The 6,545-nt window shown below is 39.6% G+C and overlaps 1 long non-coding RNA gene across 1 annotated transcript; it reads right to left on the reverse strand.

Moving 5' to 3' along the window:
* Window positions 1-1,895: 1,895 nt before the first annotated feature.
* On the reverse strand, window positions 1,896-4,257 carry LOC121394658. Its single transcript, XR_005961907.1, has 2 exons — window positions 2,705-4,257; window positions 1,896-2,039 (listed from the first exon to the last, which is right to left on the reverse strand). It is a non-coding gene; the product is annotated as an uncharacterized LOC121394658 (long non-coding RNA).
* Between the last annotated feature and the right edge of the window lie 2,288 nt (window positions 4,258-6,545).

Consider the following 6,545-nt stretch of genomic DNA (forward strand, 5'->3'; position numbering starts at 1 on the left):
ACATTAGGCTCAATTTTGGCCCCTAGTGAACGTACAGGGGAACCAAAATCAGAAATCTGGCTATAGAATAGTGGAATGTACAAATGTGGCTCGTTGAGGTGTGTAACATGTACGGTGGTCCTAAGGTTGGACCATTTTGAATGCAGTATAACACATGATACTTATAAAATCAATGAGTACATTGATTGCAATATGAAGTCAGTGGTTTATTTGCTAACGTGTGCTAAATGCCTAAAGCAGTATGTAAGATGCACAATCAGACCCTTGAAGGAGAGGATGAGAGAGCACTTAAACTTGATAAGGTCTGGAAGTGAAATAACAATGGTGTTGAGACACTTTAAGGGGTGCAACAGTAGTAATGCGGGGTTATGTAGAGTACAAGGCATAAAACGGGTTACATTAGGGCCAAGAGGAGGTGATTTACATTCGAAACTGCTGTGAATATATAAATTGCCGACCAGACGGCCCAAGGGCTAAATTCAGTGTTTGATATAAGCTGCTATTTTTAGTGCATTATCAAGTAGGGATCGCTATGATTAAAATTGTTTTATTGGGGTATTTAACATTCTTTATGTATACAAACATAAACTAATAGTCCATGTATAGGAGTATTTATAACGTGAAGTAAAAGATTCATAACGAAAAGAAACATGCTTACTTTAAAAAGGGAAATGTATGAATAATTTGTAAGTTATGAATTGCCATGTATAAACTTTAAGGTACATTTGATTAACTTTGATTGAGAAGTCTTTTAACTAGACCATTTTTAAACCTTTTTTATAGTGTATTAATTGAATGGCGTGTAAATTGACATGACGAGTTTCGTGGGAGGGATCTTCGTTGGGGTATAAGATGTATGGGAATACAAGGGATACTAAGGTCTCTGAGGAAGTACGTTGTTACGAAATAGACCTTGGATGCTGTGTCTTTTAATTAAATATAATAATAAAGGTAACTGTTTTTAAACAGGTGAATTGAGCAATCCTTGACCTTCAGAGTGCGCTGCAACATTCTTTGGATTTTTGTGAGAACAATTGCCCAATTACTCATTGCCCAACGTAGGTCTTTTCCTGATAGTTACATAGGGTTGAAAAAAGACCAAAGTCCATCAAGTTCAACCCCTCCAAATGAAACCCAGCATCTATACATAAACACACTAACACTGACCCCTCCATACCCTCACATAAATTATATATACCCATATTAACTATAGATTTTAGTATCACAATAGCCTTGGTTATTATGTTTGTCCAAGAAATTATCCAAGCCACTCTTAAAAGCATTAACAGAATCAGCTATCAAAACAACAACCGGCAGGACATTTCACAACCTCACTGCACTCACTGTGAAGAACCACCTATACTGCTATTTATCTATAATGTCCTCTAATGTACTTTTAAAGTGTAATCATCTCCCTTCCAGAGAAAACAACCCCAACCTTCACAGTCTACCATCATAATTTAAGTCTTCCATTCCTCTAACCAGTTTGGTTGGATGGCTCTAGACTCTCTCCAGCTCATTTATATACCTTTTAAGGACTGGAGCCCAAAATTGCACTGCATACATACAGGTGAGGCCTTACAAAGGACCTATAAAGAGGCAAACTTATGTTTTCATCCGTTGAGTTTATGCCCTTTTTTACGCAAGACAGTACTTTATTTGCTTTAATGGCCTTTATTGTTCTTTGAGCCTTGCCTGTTCCTGACCTTTGATTGTTTACTGCCTGTACCAACATTTGCCTTTTATAAACTTTGCCTGTTCCTGACCATGGGAGTTGCAGACAGCATTACTTACTTAACACAACCCAATTATAACAACCAATTATAGACACGGACACATGCATGGTGGACAATGGCCGCAGCTGTTGTTTATTAAATATCATATCAATCAGAACATTAACCATTGCTAATGATACTAATACCTGCTCATACATATATTCCCAGCCAGCCTCTGCATCAGATCTCTGCAGCGGACCGCCTTAAAGATTAACAACAAATATCCTTAAGCCCCGCCAATTTACCACCTAGCCAGGAGCATACCTCCATATGACACTTCTCTATAAACAACAATTAACCGCTGCGACAATATTTTTAATTTTTTTTTTTTATATATTTATTATGCATTCATATATGTTATACAATAACAGGGTGGGTGGGTGGGATTTTCCAAACGATCCTCTCGCGTTGGCTGCCGATGAAGAATGAAGAGCGTTCGCCGGCTTGTCCTTTTATAGCCGACTTTCGCGGCTTTTCCCACGAAGCCACGCCCCTTTTTTGAATCGACCAATCAGAAGCCTGGGATTGAAAATTGACCAATTGGAAGTGAGGTAAGTTTTAAACAGAAGAAAATTACACGAGGTAAGTAAAAACGATACAGAAAAGGGGGGAGCTGCCGCACTCCCATGGTAGGGGAGGTTAAGTCTCTCCCCATTCATGGGAGTTGCAGACAGCATTACTTACTTAACACAACCCAATTATAACAACCAATTATAGACACGGACACATGCATGGTGGAGAATGGCCGCAGCTGTTGTTTATTAAATATCATATCAATCAGAACATTAACCATTGCTAATGATACTAATACCTGCTCATACATATATTCCCAGCCAGCCTCTGCATCAGATCTCTGCAGCGGACCGCCTTAAAGATTAACAACAAATATCCTTAAGCCCCGCCAATTTACCACCTAGCCAGGAGCATACCTCCACGTCAAGGCCAATTAAACCATTACATTGGCCTTGGCCATTCCCCACACATGTAAAGCTCTCTCTATTGCACTTTGGAATCCCATGTTCAGAATGTCAAAACCGATATCTGACAAATTTACCCTGTCCGCGTGATACAGGCCTTCAAAACCTTGTTCCAACTCGTAGTGCCTATAAACCAAAATATTAACTGTCTTGGAAAATTTTGAGATAGCAAAATTAAGTTTTTTACGGCATCTCTCAAGGGGGTGAAAGCCTGCATCTTGAAGCCAGACTAATCTGGGCACAACTTCCGACCAAATTATCACAGTATTGGGAAAAATAAATCTGATCTGAGCAAGGTCTCTTTTTATATTACGAATTAAATCAATGTTTCTACCCTTTCCAATGTCATTTCCAGCTAGATGGATCAGAATAATTGCTGGGAAACCCCAACGAGATTTCATTTGCAAAATTATTGGCAATAAATCTGGCCATTTAAGGCCTCGAATGCCCATCCAAACAATTCTAACATCTTTAATACCTAAATTAGTTGTGTAGGTTCGCTGTTCTGCTATAGCTCTTGCTCTGTGGACAAAAGAGTGTCCAATAATCCAGACCAAAGGAGGAGAAACTGTAACGAAAAAAGATAAGACTTACTAAACAAGGGTAGGTCTAACATAAAGTTGATACCTAGAAGAGTTCCATCTGCCAAGCCTTTTGATGAACTCTTCTCCTAAACCCATCAATGAGGCTTGTGTGGCAGCTCCAATGCGGAAAGAATGTGTGTTATAATGGTCAGGTGGTATACCTAACTTACTGACAGCTCCTTTTAGAATTTTCACAAATTTAAATCTTGTAACAAAAGAGCCATCACTGTGTATAAAGAAAGGGCCAGGAAGGCAGGGTCTGACTTGCTGATAATGGCTAAAAGCTAATACTGGGCATATTGACTGTTCCGTGCTATTACCAAGCCAAAGGGTTGTCCCTCTTCCCACTTTATCCGTTTTTGATTTTTTTAATATAATTTTTAATTTGCCCTCAACCAGATGAATGTCTTCACTCCCAATACCCCCTGGGGATCTCTTACTATGAGAGACCGACTCACTTACCCGAAGGGCACCAAAGAAAGACACCGAAAATAACAAAGTAAATAACATTGCTTCAAACTGAGAATAGCATATTTGAGGTAGGACCGAAACTAAATCTTTCAACAATGATAATGTGATGGGTCTCCTAATGTCAACAGATTGTGTAATCCTACCAACACCCCGAAGGATTTGTTTGACCAAAAAGGATTTAGTTATGTCTGCCTCACCTTGAACCTTTAAAAAGAAGGATATGCCTGCTAACTTTTTTGTTATAGCTGAAAGAGAGTACTGAGCCTCAACTTGCTCCAGTACAAAAGACAATAAGACGTCACTGTCCCCTTGATAATGATCTTTGGGAAAACTTGTTTTGAACTTCATCCACTCATTCCAGCTTGCGATGTAAGCATGCCAGGTTTTGTCTGCCAAAGACATACTTAACCATTTTGAAATTCTGGCAATACTAAATTCCACAGATGTTGGGGCATGGTGTTCCTTCTTTGTCCAAATAATTGGCGATTTCCCAGAGCTCGTTGAACTGAAATCGAGATAATGCGTCAGCCACAACATTGGTACAACCAGGGATATGTTTTGCTTGAATCAAAATGTTAAATTTAAGAGCTCGGAATACTGCCTGTCTAAGTAATCTCAGTACTGGGGGGGAGTTAGAAGAGAGATTATTAACTACTTGAACCACCCCCATATTATCGCAGTGCCAAACAATACTTTTGTTAGCCAATTGAGGGCCCCACACTTCCAAAACAACTAACAGTGGAAAAAATTCCAGTAACACTAGATTTTTGGTAAGCTTGAGTTCAACCCAGAAAGATGGCCATGCATCCGCAATCCAATGTGTGCCAAAGATCGCGCCAAACCCTGCTGAAGCAGCTGCGTCTGTATACAGATTCAACGCTGCATTCTCAAACAATTCTCCTTGCCAATAAGTAATGCCATTGAAATTCTCTAGAAATTCCTGCCAAACAATCAGATCATCTTTAACTACCTGAGGGATTCTTATGTGCCAGTTAGGATTATCTAGACCCGACGTTAGTGCAATGAGTCTTCTGTTAAAAACCCGACCAATAGGAATAACCCGTGTAGCGAAATTCAGATGTCCAATCAAGGATTGTATGTGTTTTAATTTAACCTTCTTGGATTTTAAAGTTGAGTTTAGAATGCTTCTCAGCTTAGCTACTTTCTCTTCGGGTAAGCGAAATTCACGATTTACAGTGTCTATCTGAATACCAAGGAATTCCAAGGTTGTAGTAGGGGGTATCGTTTTTTCAACAGCTAGTGGAATGGCAAATTTCCTAGCAAACCACGTAAAAGTACTTAACAAAATTCCACATGAACTAGAACCTGCAGGACCGACAAATAGGAAATCATCTAAATAATGAATAACCCCTTTAGAACCAGTTTCCCATTGAACTACCCATTGCAAAAAGGATGCAAAGGCTTCAAAATAAAAGCACGAAAGGGAACAGCCCATTGGGAGGCATCTGTCAAAATAGAAACTGCCTTCATAATGAAAGCCTAAAAGCTTATAACAGTCAGGGTGTATGGGCAGCAGCCTGAAAGCAGATTGGATGTCACTTTTAGCCAATAATGAACCTTGACCAAATTCTTGAATTATCGATATTGCCTGGTCGAAAGTCGTATATGAAACTGAAGATAACTCCGGACCAATTCCATCATTGACAGATGCCCCCAAAGGATATGATAAATGGTGAATCAAGCGATAGCTTCCTGGCTCCTTCTTAGGTACAAGTCCTAACGGTGAAACTCTGAAATCCTCGAATGGAGGATCATCGAAGGGGCCATCAATTCTGCCCAATTTAAGTTCCTTCTCAATTTTTTCTTTAACTACCTTTGGGTTTAGATCTATTGATTTTAAATTCTTTGGAAATGATATGAGGGTTACAGGATCTGCTGATGGTATCCAAAAGCCAACTTCAAAACCCCTCTCTAAGAGGCACGCCATCTGGCGCTTTGGATATAGCTCTAGGTAGTGGCGCATTTCTGGTAACTTCACCGGGTTATCCGACTTACTGGAGTCCCTACCACTGGGTTTTGTGACAAATCGTTTGATACAACGAAAGGCAGGATGGTTGCCAGCACAATGAGCACATTCATGTTTATATCTACAGCTTGCTTGGAAGCAGCAAGTTGACTCATTGAATGCCCAGCAAGCATTATATTTCACAGGAGTTTTGTTCCCAGGTAATGGAACTGATGGTTGTTTGGGAATAAGCATTCCCATCCAAAGGTCAATATCCTTGGAACCCCAAGATATTGACTTCTGAATGGACATCTTCTGTCTGAATCTATCATCATACAAAAACCAGGAAATACCCCCATAGGCTTTATATGCTTCAAGAATAATGTCAATATGTTTAAATAGGCCTGGACCTAATTGTGGGTGTTTCTCACACAATACATTTGAATAAATACAAAATGCCTGTAACCAGTTAGTGAATGTCCTTGCCACAGGCCGACATCTGTCCATTTCAGGATCTGACTGCTTAACTTGCTTGCTTAAAAAATCTTTTGATGATGGCAACAGTGAGAGCATGTCAATATACTCTCCTTTTGTGATTTTTTCCTTTATGGCCTGTGGCAAGTGCAAACCCAAAGGTGTAGCATCACAGAGTATTGAATCTCTAAAAGCAGTTTCAGCTACTTTAGAAGACACAGCCCCTGTGCTTATATGCGTTGACGCCGCACCAGGGGTTAACAAAGCTAACAAAGATTTTATGACATCATTGGCAGAA

This window comes from Xenopus laevis, chromosome 6L, assembly GCF_017654675.1.
Source record: "Xenopus laevis strain J_2021 chromosome 6L, Xenopus_laevis_v10.1, whole genome shotgun sequence".
NCBI lineage: Eukaryota > Metazoa > Chordata > Amphibia > Anura > Pipidae > Xenopus > Xenopus laevis.